This window comes from Lathyrus oleraceus, chromosome 7 (assembly GCF_024323335.1).
Source record: "Lathyrus oleraceus cultivar Zhongwan6 chromosome 7, CAAS_Psat_ZW6_1.0, whole genome shotgun sequence".
Taxonomy (NCBI): Eukaryota; Viridiplantae; Streptophyta; class Magnoliopsida; order Fabales; family Fabaceae; genus Lathyrus; species Lathyrus oleraceus.
Window position 1 is genome coordinate 407407625 of NC_066585.1, and position 16171 is coordinate 407423795.

Genomic DNA, 16171 nt, shown 5'->3' on the forward strand with positions numbered 1-16171 from the left:
TTTTTAGGCGAAGTATTTCTTGACTGCATCTGCGTTCACAGGACGAGTGAACTCTTCACCATCCATAGTTGTAAGAATCAATGAACCGCCTGAAAAGGCTCTTTTGACAACGTATGGGCCTTCATAATGGGGGGTCCATTTTCCTCTAGAATCTGGTTTGAACGATAAAATCTTCTTGAGCACAAGGTCACCTTCTCTGAATACACGAGGTTTGACCTTCTTATCAAAAGCTTTCTTCATTCTCTGCTGATATAACTGACCATGACACATGGCAGTCAATCTCTTCTCTTCAATTAAATTCAACTAGTCAAATCTAGTCTGACACCTTTCAGCTTCAGTCAACTTGGCTTCCATGAGCACACGTAATGAAGGAATCTCAACCTCTACAGGGAGCACTGCTTCCATACCATATACAAGAGAGAAAGGAGTTGCCCCTGTTGAAGTGCGGGCAGATGTCTGATACCCATGTAAAGAAAATGGGAGCATCTCATGCCAATCCTTGTGCGTGACAACCATCTTCTAGATAATCTTCTTGATATTCTTATTCGCAGCTTCAACAGCCCCATTCATCTTGGGTCTGTAGGGAGAAGAATTATGATGTGCAATCTTGAAGTCTTTACAAAGAGCTTTCACCATATTGTTATTCAAGTTCGATCCATTATCAGTAATGATCTTACTTGGCACACCATAACGGCATATAATTTGATTCTTGATAAACCTTACAACAACTTGCTTGGTCACATTTGCATACGATGCCACTTCAACCCATTTTGTGAAGTAGTCAATTGCCACCAAAATGAAACGATGTCCATTCGAAGCTTTGGGCTCAATCATCCCAATCATATCAATTCCCCACATGGAGAAGGGCCATGAGGAAGAGATAAAATTCAAAAGTGTCGGAGGAACATGAATCTTATCGGCATAAATTTGACACTTGTGGCATTTCTTCACAAACTTGCAACAGTCAGATTTCATTGTCAGCCAATAGTAACCTGCTTGCAACATTTTCTTTTCCATTGCATGTCCATTGGAATAAGTACCAAAGGAACCTTCGTGAACTTCGGTCATCAACTAGTCTGCTTCGTGTCTATCCACGCATCTGAGCAAAACCATGTCGAAGTTTCCCTTGTACAGTATATCACCATTCAAGTAGAAATTACCGACTAATCTTCTCAAAGTCTTCTTATCTTCCAAAGATGCCCCAGGCGGGTAAATCTGACTTCAGAGGAAACATTTGATGTAGCAATACCATGGCTTCTCATCTTTGATCTCTTCAATAGCAAACACATGAGTTGGCCTATCAAGACGCATCACAGATAAATTGGGAACTTCATTCCAATATTTCACTATGAACATTGATGCCAATGTTGCAAGAGCATCTGCCATTTGGTTCTCATCTCGAGGAATATGATGAAACTTAACCTTTGTAAAGAAAGTTGAAATCCTCCTTGCATAATCTCTATATGGTATTAAACCGGGTTGATTCGTCTCCCATTCACCTTTGATTTGGTTCACCACCAAAGCCGAATCATCGAAGACATCCAAATACTTGATTCTGAGATTCATGGCCCCTTCAAGCCCCAATATGCAAGCTTCATATTCTGCCATGTTGTTTGTACACTTGAAAGTCAATCTAGTTGTAAATGGTAGATGCGTGCCTTGAGAAGTAATAATAACTGCCCCAATGCCATTTCCATATTGATTAACAGCTCCATCAAATACCATGCCCCAACGGGAACCAGGTTCTGGCCCTTCTTCAAGCAATGGTTCATCACAATCTTTCATTTTCAAGTACAAAATCTCTTCATCAGGAAAGTCATACTGCACTGACTGGTAATGTTCAATTGGTTGGTGAGCCAAATGGTCAGCCAAGATATACTACCTTTGACCGCTTTCTGAGATCGGTATTCGATATCATACTCTGATAACAACATCTGCCAACGGGCAATTCTCCCAGTTAAAGTGGGCTTCTTAAATATATACTTGATTGGATCCATTTTGGATATCAACCAAGTGGTATGATTCAACATATACTAGCGCAGACGCTTAGCAGCCCAAGCCAATGCACAACAAGTCTTCTCAAGCATTGAATACTGAGTCTCACAGTCGGTGAACTTCTTACTGAGGTAGTCAATTGCAAATTCTATCTTTCCAGTCTCATCTTGCTGACCAAGAAAACAACCCATACTATCTTCGAGCACAGTCAAATATATGATCAACGGTCTTCCTTCAACAGGTGGAGACAAAATCGGAGGTTCAAGCAAATATTCCTTGATACTATCAAAAGCTTTATGGCAATCTTCCGTCCATTCACAAGACTGATCTTTCCAAAGAAGCTTGAATATAGGCACACATGTGGCAGTCATGTAAGAAATGAATCTAGAAATATAATTCAAGCGGCCGAGAAAACCTCTAACTTGCTTCTCAGTTTTGGGTGTAGACATCTCTTGTATTGCTTTGACCTTGGCAGGATTAACTTCAAAACACTTCTCGCTGACAATAAAGCCCAACGACTTACCAGAACGAACACCAAAAGTACACTTATAGGGATTCAAGCGGAGTTTATACTTCCTCAAACGCTAGAATAGCTTCAACAAATGCTCAACATGTTCCTCTTCATAAATCGATTTAGCAATCATGTCATCGACATATACTTCAATCTCTTTATGCATCATATCATATAAAAAAGTAGTCATTGCTCTCTGGTAAGTTGCATCAGCATTCTTTAGACCGAAAGGCGTCACTCTATAACAGAATGTTCCCCAGGGTGTAATGAATATGGTCTTCTCCATATCTTCGGGTGCCATCTTGATCTGATTATATCCAGAAAATCCATCCATAAACGAAAATACTTTGAATTTAGCAGTATTGTCTACCAACATATCAATGTGTGGCAGAGGGAAATCATCTTTTGGACTGGCTTTATTCAAATCTCTATAGTCGACACACATGCGGACTTTTCCATCTTTCTTTGGCACAGGCACAATATTGGCCACCCATTGCGGATACTCAGCGGTCACAAGGAAACAAGAATCAACCTGCTTCTGAACTTCCTCTTTGCTTTTCACAACCATATCAGGATGCGTTCTTCTCAATTTTTGCTTGACTAGCGGGCATTCTGGCTTCAACGGCAATCTATGCTTCACAATCTCAGAATCCAACCCAGGCATGTCTTGATAGGACCAAGCAAACACATCTGAATATTCTCGAAGAAGATCAATCAACCCCTTAGCATCTAGACACAGTCGAGATCCAATCTTGACTTCCTTCACATCATCTTCGGAACCCAAGTTGACTAGCTCAATCTGCTCTTCAAACGGCTGAATAATCTTTTCATCTTGCTCAAGAAGATGAGACAATTCCTCACTCACTTCTACATCACTTTCCTCATCGGCCTCAAACACAGGGAATTCAAAATTTGGAGAAGGAGAAGGATCATTGTATTCAATGGGGTTAGAAACCAACTGTATAATGATTCGATATTTTGATTTTAGAGAAGTGAATTTGTGACCAAAAATTATGCAGATGGACAATTATTTTGTTTATCTATGTTTTTTGTGATTACCATTTTTCAGAATAAAGCAAAAAGTAAAAATAAATATCAAAGATGTGGATGAATAGAATTAATTTTATTGATGATCAATTTAAAATGCACAAACAATGTTCACTTCTCCCTTAGGCATATGAGGAGGATTTTAAAATATAAAAGCAATTACTTAGATCAATGAAAAATAATAGGAATATCAATGGCAGTGCAATTGTTGTATGTCCTTCCATGCGTTACAAAGTTGGTGCAGTCTTCCTCTTCATCATCCTCTAGCACAACAGTTAAGTGTTGTTCATTGCCATGAATGAACCCTCCGCTACGGAAGCTAAGTTGCATAACTTCGGATCTAACATCTGATGAGCCTTTCTGGAACCCCAAACCAGTTCTTCCTTTGTTGTCGGAGACCTCTACCATGCGCCCCCACTGATCAACAGCACCCTCTTCAACAATCTTTTGAGCATCTTTCAGCGAGGACATAGGTGCCCCAACTTTCTTCTCAGCAGCAATAGATAAGGCTTGGAACGGAGTCCCAACCTCATCCTCAGCTTCAACTTACGAGAAAGATGATAGATAGCTAACCAACAGCGCCTTCTCTCCTCCCATAATCACTAGCTTGCCATTCTTGACAAATTTGAGCTTCTGGTGCAGAATGGAGGTAACAGCCCCTGCCTCATGAATCCATGGCCTTCCCAATAAACAACTGTAGGCAGGGTGGATATCCATTACTTGAAAAGTAATCTGAAAATCACTCAGACTTATCTTAACTGGAAGGTCCACTTCACCAATTACCGTTTTGATTGAACCGTCAAAGGCCTTGACGATTACTCCACTATACCTCATGGGCGCTCCTTGGTAAGATAGCTTTGACAAAGTTGACTTCGGAAGCACATTGAGTGACAAACCGGTGTCAACAAGCACGTTTGACAAGGCATCTTCCTTGCAGTTCATTGAAATATGCAAAGCCATGTTATGATTTCTTCCCTCCTTAGGGAGTTCTTCGTCACAGAAGCTCAAATTATTGCATGAAGTGATGTTAGCCACAATGTGATCAAATTGATCCACGATAACATCCTGCTCTACATATGCTTGTTCGAGAACTGTCTATAGTGCTTCTCTGTGCGCTTCAGAATTCAAAAGCAGAGACAACACGGAGATCTTCGAGGGAGTCTGGAGCAGTTGCTCAACCATATTAAATTCACTCCTTTTGATCAATCGGAGTACCTCATCATCATCATTGGCTTTCAAGTTGTTGGATTCACCAAACTTATCCTTTTAACAACCAACTGAATCTACGTTAGGTACCTCCTCCTTCTTACCAATAATCATTTCCTCTTTATTTTCCGGGAACACCGGTCCAAACACTTGACCACTATGGGTCACCTTCGTTACATCGGCAATGCTCACCACTGAACTAGTCGTAGGTAATGGGACCTCTTGACCATTCTTTATCATTGTAGCATTGTACTGGTATGGTACAGCCTTATCAGATGAATACGGGATTGGGCCTGCTAACCGTATTACCAATGGCAATACTGATCTTTGACTGACATTCTTGTTGCTGCTACTATCATACTGGATTATCAACCGCTCTTGTTGCTTGAAAATGGGCGCTATGACATTGACGTCGTCATCTACATGACGAGATTGGACAATCTGAATCATGCCTTCATCCATCAGACGCTGGATGTCCCTTTTCACCACTTCACACCCTCTTGGATTCACAATACAAACAACACATACATCATGGTCATGTTCATAGTCACTCACCATACAGATATCCTTGTGCATTTGCATCAAAGATCTTCGGATAAACCGGACATCAAAAACCTTGAATTCTCCAGGAAAACCGTCCACCATATTCACTAAAGAGTTTCCAAGAGCGGGCAAAGGGTTCGCTTTCACATTCGGTGTGCGGTCCTCAAAGGAGACCATACCACTCTTCATAAGCTTTTGAACCTCATATTTCAATGGATAGCAATTTTCAATATCATGTCCGGGTGCTCCTAGATGAAAAGCACAACAAAGCTCAGGTTTATACCACCAGGGAAGTGGTTCTGGGATCTGTGGTGGGTTCTTCAGTTCAATTAAGTTATTGAGAACTAACGAGGAATACAGCTCTGCATACGACATAGGAATTGGGTCAAAAGAGACCTTTTTCCTCTCAAAATTCTGCTGATGCTGATTGTTATTGATATTGTTGTTGTAGGTGTTTGTTCTTTGTTGCGGTTGTTGTTGCTGATGTTGATGTTGTTGTTGTTGTTGAATTGGTGTTGCTTATTGATTAGAAAATACCGGGATCAATGATGACACTTGATGATGACGATGCTGATGGGGTGGTGGATTTCTTCTAATCTGAGGCCTCTTCTGCCTCCCACTAGAAATTGCATTTGTCTCACTATCCTTGCTGAAACTACTGCCATACCTCTTACTCGTTAGCGCCTCATCTCTTGACAACCGCCCCTCACAGACTCCTTCTTCAAGTCTCATCCCCATATTTACCATTTCGGTAAAATCATGGGGGCACTAGCGATCATGCGTTCATAATAAAATGAACTCAGGGTTTTCAAGAAGATCTTTGTCATCTCTTTCTCCTCCAAAGGGGGAGTGATCTGGGCAGCCAACTCCCTCCATCTTTGCGCATACTCTTTGAGTGTCTCTTTGTCTTTCTGAGACATAGACCTTAACTGGTCTCTATCCGGTGCCATATCCATATTATATTTGTATTGCTTCACAAAAGCCTCTCCCAAGTCATTGAAAGTACGGATGCTTGCACTATTCAACCCCATATACCAACGGAGTGCAGCACCAGTTAGGCTATCCTGGAAGTAGTGAATAAGCAATTGGTCATTATCTGTCTGGGTTAACATCTTGCGGGCATACATCACAAGATGGTTGAGTGGGCAAGAGTTCCCCTTATATTTTTCAAATTCAGGCACTTTGAACTTCACCGGGATTTTGACATTGGGCACCAAACATAACTCGGCAACACTCTTCCCAAACAGATCTTTACCTCTCAGCGTCTTCAATTCCTTGTGCGGCTCAAGAAATTGGTCTTTCATTTCGTCCATCTTTTCATAAACATCCGGACCCTCGGACGGCTCAGAATGATAGATGGTATCCTCTACGCGAGGCAAAGTGTGCATAACTAGAGGTGGCACGGACATGACCGGGATAGATGCTGGCATGGAAGCAAAGGTAGGTGCAAAGCCTTTTGGTACAAAGTTGGGCGGAATTCCCCACGGGAATCCGGCAGGCAGGTTCGGCGCGAAGTGGGTTGTAGCAGCAGGCACGATAGAGGTGACCGCTTCTATAGTAACAGTCCTCGCGGGAGGAGTTGCGAGTGTTAGAGAAGCTTGACTTTGAGCAGCAAGAACTGACTCCATCATGGTAGTCAGGCGGGTGATCTCGTCCTTCAGCTCTCTATTCTCTTGCTCTAGATGTTCCATAATTTTCAGATGATTGGCTTTGGTATTGTATCGGTGAGTCAGCTTGGCTAAAGCACAAAAGAAACACCAATCAGACACCTGGCAAAAACCTGTTTATGCAAATGATGCATGAAATGCGATGCTTCATTATTTTTATTTTCAAGGAACTTACTATCTCACTTGCAAATATATAATATTTAAATGGCAATTGCAACAATTTGATATGACCAAAAATTTATTTTTATTTATATAAATTAGAAGGATTACACTGAGCACAATTTCAGAAACCAAAATAAAAAGATACAAGAGAAAAGGAGACTAGTCATCCTAAGGATCCCTAACAACAATGTCAGAAGATCTGGCTGAAGGCGCGTACTTCCTTCGAATGCGACGGATCTCGGTCTTAAAAGAAGCCTTCATCTGAGTCTTCTCGAGGACAAGCTGGTCAACAATCTTCTTCCAAGCAACGGAAGGTTGAGGCATGCTAGAAGATTAAACCTTTGGCTCTCTCTGTCTCTTTGTCACTCGGTCTTCAAGTAGCTCAATCAGTGCATCTTTGTCCTTAGACTCCAACTGCAACTCTTCATGCTTCTTGCTCAAAGCACGGAAAATCTCTTCCCACATATCCTTCTCTTGCTTCATCTTGACAAGCGCGTCTTCCAACTCCTCTACATCTTGGTTAGGGAGAGTTAATGGCTCAACCACAACCATAAACATAGGTCTTTCACAAGGATAAGGCATCTTCAACTCCATAGCTCTCTTCTTCACCCAAAGAGTGTAAGCTTCCAAAGCTACACAATTGTGCGGACCAAGCTCGGATCTTCCTTTCCTATGCACATTATGCCAAGCATGCAAAATCTTCTACTTCAAATGTTGGGGATCTTTACCTTCTTGATAGAAAAGACCTTCTAACAACATGTTATTAGGTTTGTCTCTCAAGGGGAACCCAAGTTGACGACGAGCCAAAGCAGGGTTGTAGTTGATTCCTCCTTGTGTACCTATGAGAGGCACATTAGAGAATTCACCATAACTATCAATAATCTCCAGACTGCTTATTGACAGATCATACCAAACTATACCATCATTAGTGAGAGACATAAATCTCTGAGACCACCTTAGACATTGTTTGTTCTCCACAAAAGCAGGCGTCTGAGGCAAGTGCGAAATAAACCACTTGTACAGAAGAGGAATGCAACAGACGATCGTTCCACCACCCTTAGAATTCCTTAGATGCAAAGAGAAATACATATCACCCAACAAAGTAGGCACATGATTTCCAATCAAGAAAATTCTAATGGCATTAACGTCAACAAAACCGTCAATGTTAGGGAACAAAGCTAATCCATAGACGAGCAACACAAAGATACCTTCAAAAGCGTCCATACTGCCAGCTTGAGCAAAAGTGATAGCTTCTTTGATGAGGAAAATAGATGGCAACCCAAATAACCCTCCTTTATTCACCCCATGAGCCTCTATCTCATACTTCTTCAAGTGAAGAGCTTCAACGATAATACTAGGTTGGGGAATCTCCTCCAATCCACTAAAAGGCACTCTACTAGAAATAGGTATCCCCGAAAGATGGGAATACTCCTCCAAGGTAGGCACAAGCTGAAAATTTGGGAAAGTGAAACAATGGTAGAGAGGATCATAGAACTGCATCAATACACTCAAAAGTCCTTCAACCACATCAGCAGACAACATGGACAGAAACTTCCCATGACGTTGTTTGAAGTCCAAGGGATCTAATACAAAAGATGCTAGCTTCCTTAACTCTTTCAAGTCGGGACATCTGAAACTGTACTTCTTAGTGTTCCTTCGTCCACAATCCATGGTCTGAAAATATTTGCAAATGATATCTTAGTTCCTTGAAATTTTCGTGTGATGAATGTTATGATGCGCATGAATGCATGAATGCAACAATCACAAATAAGGGATCACACACAAGGCAAACAAAGGTCAAGGGATGAATCAAGTCATTATCAAGATCAATCATCCATTTTGGTGGATTATGGTTTACACCTTATCAACATCCAAGTTCCATTGATATTGACAAGACGTGATTGGATCAACCAAGAATCAAGGGTTTGTTGCAAGTCACGAGCATGAAGTCTGGGTAAGAACAATCCCAAAGGAGTGAACTAAGGATAAAAACCTGTAGATCATGTTCTAAAAAGTTCCCAGAGTCTTAATTCCACCTATCGGATATTACAGGTTAAGATGACTGACTCATCGACCCATAATATTCTAAAGAGAAACTCGTCTGAGTGTAGTATCGTGTAACAACTGTTGTCAAGTCTACACTTGAACAGTTTCCGCACTACGTCCTAGATAGGCCAAGATGGGTTAAGTGTTCTAAGGTCCTCAGCTTCTCGGACTCAATTAGAGATAGTAATGTCTAACTATAAATACTTGTATGACATTTCTAAATCCAAAGGAGTCTCCACTGAGCAGATGGATCTCAAGCCAACTCGTTAAGGACTACTCCACACAAGTCGAACATGACTATACCATCCTCCTATCTTAATTGCACTCAAGTTCGGGTTAGAACTTATCTCACCACTCAGAGATCACAGAGCACAACAAGCAGATATATATATATATATATATATATATATATATATATATATATATATATATATATATATATATATATATATATATATATATATATATATATATATATATATATATATATATATATATATATATATATATATATATATATATATATATATATATACAAACATCACATATATACAAATATATTCACACAAAAAGTAGGTTAAACCCACTGGAGACTACTCCCCAGCAGAGTGACCATTTAATTTCTATAGTGGGAAATTCATGATCATTAAGCTATTGACAAACTAGAGATCAATTAACAAGAGTCTCCACCACGCTTTTATTGTTTCCAAGGAAAAAGAACGAACAAAACCCAAAAAGAAAGAAGTTTTCAAATAAAAACTAATAAAAGTCATAGATCACAGGTAAGGGGGTTGGTTACACAGGGGGAAGGTGTTAGCACCCAAAGTGTCCTAGGTACTCCTAGGGAGCCCTTTTTGTGTGCATATGTATTTTGTACAAAGTGATGTTTACAAAAAAATAGAATGGGGGGATGAGAAAAGAATTCATTAATTATATTTTTGTGTTTGACAAGACCTTCGGACTTATGCCTACGTACCAACATAAAAATGAGGGATCAAAACCTCTTAGTTCGTGATACAAATTTCAAAATGGATGCATTGATTTTAACAAAATTTAAGTTTGAAAGGCACAAAAGGCCTAAAATGGTTTGAATGAGTTAGTTCTTTTTGGCTTTTTGAAAGTTTAAGTCGAGTATAGTTAAGTTTATTTACAAGTTTGATTTAAGAAAAATAGTTTGAAAATGCAATGGCAAAAAGCCAAAGTATCTATCTTTTTGCAAAAGTGGTCAAAGTTTAGAACAAAAATAGTTCACACAAAGAAGATTTTGAAAAATGGAGGGAGAGATTTTGAAATTAAAGAAATGGGGAGAAGATGAAGAGACTACCCTATTTACGAAAATTAAAATTTTAGAGTTGAAAAGATCTGACCAAATGGGTAGCAATCCAATAGACAAGTATGTCAATAGAAACCCAGAATTCCCTAGGACTTTTAGAATCAAGCAACACACAAATGCACAATTACATTATCTTGAAGAGCAAGGCATCAAATAAAGATGGCCTCATCCAAGGTTATCCATTCCATGATCTTCTTCAAAATAGCCCATGCAACAGATGAATTCCACAGGTCACGGGTTCAAAATAACAGCTTCACAATGTTCATGTTGCAAAGGAATCATAGAGAGATCTCAAAAATGTATCAGATGGATTTCAAATTGCAAGCACTTGGTTCTTCAACAAGTTGGCATCGGCCAAGTCCATTAGCATAGGAAGGTTTCCTAGAGCCTAAGTCCATTTGTCCAAGATCAAGCCAACAGTCCATTCAAAAGTTTTTTAGGGTTTTTGTTATTATTATGTACATTAATGGTCAAAGACCACACAAACAAGCTAAGTATACACAAACAAGATATATCACACAATATGGTTCAAATGGACAAAGTGAAAATTGCATTAACATAAACAATTAGGATGATATGAACAATGACAAATGAAATAGAGTGCTAAAAGTAAATTGCATTAAAGTAAAAGCTTGAAATTAAAAGTTAGTAGTTAGTAGGTTAGGAGTTAGTATTGTTTTGCTTTTCATTTCAAGACATTCTTTGGAGAACACTCAACCCACTTATCACAAGCATGGAACCTTGAGCCAAAACATCTTCCAACGGAATGAAAGAAAGCCAAGTTTCCCTACAATACCATGAAAGAGGGGAGACTTACAATCTCACTAACTAGAATGCGTATGCCTTTTATGTCACAAATTTAGCGCTATGTTAAGCAATCGTAATTGGACTTATGTAGAAGTCACAACTATTTGAGGTCGGGCAATAGAATTTTGGTGTTAATGCATGTTAGAGACATAGTATAATGGACTATGCTCATGAAACATACCACACACAAAAAAAAAGAGTATGCAAAAGGTGTGGCCTAATCTCATTCATACTCATGTCAATTTTTCAATCAACTAGCATTAGGACTTTGAAATGTCATAGGCCAAATGGAATGAATGAATTAAGAAGAGGAATGAGATGAAGTGGGAAGGGGATGAATGAAATCACAAATTGGTCAAAGGAGGACTTTTACCAAATTAATATCATTCATTCATTTCGGGAGATGGAATGTACATTCCACCCCTAAATCCAATGATATTAATTTGACAAAGTCAAATCAAACTTTGACACGAGCCCAACAACAACAAGCAAACTCAAACAAGTCAATACAAGAGGTCAATAACAATAATTGGCATTTATTTAATTAAAAATAATAAAATAGTGCATTTAAAAAATATGGTTTGTCCAATTCCTAAATTCTCATCGAAACACCAAAGAAATGGCCATGAGATTTATCATAGGCCAAACAAGGTCAAAGGACCTTGGAGAAAAAATTTCATAATTTTTGGACATTTAAAAATATTTTTAAACAATTCAAAACGAATTCAAAATCAATTAATTCATGAAAAATATTAATAATGATCCCAAAAATAATTTTAATTCAGAATACGAAAGAGAAAAATATTTGAAATTTTTTGGTGAAAGTCCCATATTTTTTAGATCAATATTGAATTTAATATGAATTATTGAAAATAATGCAATTAAAATAAAAAAATAAAAAATAAAAAATACGTGGACCATCTGATCTCCCTCATTAATTGAGGTGACAGATCAGATGGTCCCTAGCGCGCGTTCCACATGGACTTGAGTCAACAGCGCTGCATAGGTGGTAATTAAAACCAACGATCAAGATTAAAACAAAAGGAACGAATCATGTGGTTCAGAGCTGTGCCAACTCATCGCCGGAGCCAGAGCTCCGGTCATCTTCTCCGGTGGACCTTACCGGACTGGTCCATCATAAACCATCACCAAAAATAAAAACAAGGACATGATCTTAAAGAAAAAAGGCACTGAGCTCGAATCTGACCTCAATTCACTCTAACTCCAAGTATATTGAGAGATATATGGAGTTGAAATTTGAGGTACATGAACTGAGTTGCTTTGATTTGACCTCAAAGCAACTCAAACTTCTTGCCTACATTGGTAGGACTTCAGACAACGAAAGAATCAATGGAATTGAGCAAGAATTTGAGAGAATCGAAGAGTTCAAAATTTAGGGAAAAAACCTTCAATGTAGGTCTGGATTCAATTGATCTTGATCTTGCTTGTGCTTGGTCTCACTCCACTTGCTTGCAGGAGAAGAATTGAACGATTAAAAAGCTATGGATTCCTAGAGAATTGAATTCCAAAACAGTGGAAATTCAAGCTCAAATTCAAGAGAACTTTTTAGGCTTATCCTTTGCAAAGTGAGGGTTTGAAATGGGGGATCAAAGTTGGCGCGATTGTCTGTGTATTTTTGAGCAATTGAAGCTATATTTATAGCTGAAATGGTTGATAGATGCACACTTCAAATTACTTTCCAATTTTGTAAAATGGTGATGCAATGGTGCATAGGCCCACACAGGCCTATGAAATGATTTCTTGAGGTCCACAAATGAATATCAGATTCTCTGAACTAAGCCTGGATTGCAAGGCAAATCCACATTGATGTTTGAAGTTTGATCCTTACCAAGTGATGTCACCCTGTTTAATCCATGCGCAACCTATGCATTTCTTGTCCAAAATGAATGAATTTGAGCTCTTTGGAAAGGTGAGATCAAGAGGAACAACTTCCATGTTCAACACTTTTTCATTTGGAGCTTGGAACTTGGAGAAATTTGAGGTGGAAGTTTGGAAATTTTTTACATATCAATTTTTTTCTAAGTGTCAAGCCATATGTCTCAATATTCCACCATATCATAAAATTTGTAGCTATCTCAAAGACCTTCAAAATGGTAACCAATTTCATGTCATTTGGATTTGAAATGATAGAGTTATGCATTTTTGAAGTTTGGAAAAATCACTTGATCAATGGTATAGGTCAAAGGTGACCTATAACGTAACCTCATATCACATGCTCAAAAAAGTTGAATTAGCTCCCACTCTAAACATCAAAGTTGAAGTAGACACATTTAGTTTGATTGTGAAACTTGGAAATCTTTCATCTTATAAAACTTGAGCAAGTTATGGCCTTGGTAAGTTGACTTTTAAATTAGGGTTTAGACAAAATGACCTATAATGTTTCAACATAGAAAATGATTTTCCAAGAAAAAATAGCTCTAAGTCTCAACATGGAAGTTGTTTGGAATGTCGTTTAGAGAACGTTTGCTCTTAGAATCATTTTCATACGGTTCAGATCTGATGGCGCACGATACATCCAAGTCAAACGCGACACATCATGAATTAAAATAAGTAATTAAAATGAATGAACAAGATTAGATCGTAGCATGGAGATCCAAGGGCCCTAGCGTGCGCACGTGTTGGTGGTGGTGGAAACCACCATCTTCTCCAACGAAGCAACAAATTCCGGCCACCAATTGCAGAAAATAAATCTTAACCAAAATGAAAAAACAAGGCCATGGAAATAAAGCTCTTGTGATGGAGATCATCACTGTACCAATGGATCTCCCTCACTCTTCCTATATTGAGAGAAATGTGAAGGAGAAAATCATGGTGTCCACACGGATTGCTCGTGAAATAAAGAATTGAAAGCATCAACAGCTTGCCTCAAGTGTGAGGACTTCAAAAAACTACAGAAAAACAAGAATGCTACATTGAATTAATAGTTCTAGATCCAAAAAGTTTGAGATTATACCTCTGAATTGATGAACTTCTGGCCACGAATTCTCCAAGATCCTTGCTCCTCTTTGATCTATGAATGTAATGGAAGTGATAGGCTAAGGAATTTGGCTTTAAAACTCAGCTAATGATGCTGAATTTCAAGCTCGGAAAATTGAAGAAAAGTGATTAATTCCTTTAGTGATGGCTATGGTTTTACTTCTGCATCACTTGGGATCTCCAAAAAGGTTAGCAAATGAGTGAGAGGAAACCTCTATTTATAACTGAATGCATCAGTTGATCATGCTTTGGTCATGTGCATGACAAATTGAATTATAATTGCATGGGCCTGTGTAGGTGTGTGGCAGGCCCAATGATGGCTGAAGCAACTTTCTGATATCACATGAAAGTCATTTGGACATGCACTTTGGAGGGAAACAGCTTGCATATTCAAGTTTCATCATAAAATACCAAAATGCACATAAATGGAAATGAATTTGAAACTAACCAATGGTAAACCCCATGGACTATTGTGAGTAATGGTTGGAAAGCCCTTGAAATAAGGAACAAAAGTCATGTTGGGAAAAAAATCATTTGGCATGTGCAAATTGATGAAAACTGGCTGGGAAAATCCAAGTACAAAACATGTTCAAATCATTTTGAAAATCTTCACCAAAAGCAAGCTTAATCAAACCCCTCTATTTTCATGATGTAAGCTTCAAATGAAAAAATCTCCAACATAAAAGTTGTAGATATTTTCAACATGGTAAATCTAGACTCACATTTTTCATCATTTGGATTTTCTATAACAAAGTTATGGGCATTTGAAGTTGGGTACTTTTTCAAATTCAATGAATTAGGTCCAAGATGACCTATAATGTTTTGCATTATCACATGTATTTATTTTAGGATTATGAAATTTTTTCCAACAAAACATTTTCCTTAGAGATCCCAATATTTCTAATGCCCTTGGTCTCACCTCAAAATAATAAAAATTCAGGAAGTTATGCCCTTGGTAAGTTGACCCAAAATTAGGGTTTCAGTCAAAATGACTTATAATGTTTTGAAATGAATGATGACCTTACACGCTTCAAATGTATTTTTGATGAACATGAAATTTGTTCATATTGTTCTTAAGAATATGTTTTATCTTGGGGTCATCTTCATTTGACAAACACATAAAAAGTTATATCTCATTGGACCTCAGCTTAATCAGATGACTTGACTGGTCAACTTTTCAAGGCCAAACTTCCAATCTTAATGAATAAATGATTGAGGAACCTCAAATAGGAACATATATGCATAAAAGGATTAGTTAAAGAAATTCCATTGATTAAATTTGATCAGAGGTTGAGATTGCTTCATGGGCAAGGCACAACCAAAGCAAGGTGAAATTAGGGTTTCCTTGGGAAACAATCTTCTAGCCCTTTGGGTTATATTGATCAAATTGGCAAATTGAGATACTTGGGAGACATATATGATGATTAGGAGCTTTGTGGACCATTGTCATTCTTTTTCTCATCTTCATCTAGCCATTGCATTGGGCTCAAGAGCCTCCTAGGAGCATTGTGGGGCACATGATCACTTGAACTTCAAAACAAAAAGAGTTAGTGACATATTTTTGTACTTTTGGTTAGTAACAAAAATAAGAAAAGCAATAATATAGAATACAAGCATGCTTGGTGTAGCGGGGTATTCGTTACCATCGGAGATATTGACTAAATTCAAGGTAAATCATACAAAGTCGAGTCGCCACCGCACTTCTATTTATCCAAAGGAATGGTTAGAAAGCGAACAAAAACCTAATAGTTTTAACAAAAACTAGTAAAAGAAATAGATATCTGGGTAAGGGGGTTGGTTATGCAATGGGAAGGTGTTAGGCACCTAAAACATCCTAGGTACTCCTAGGGAGCCCTT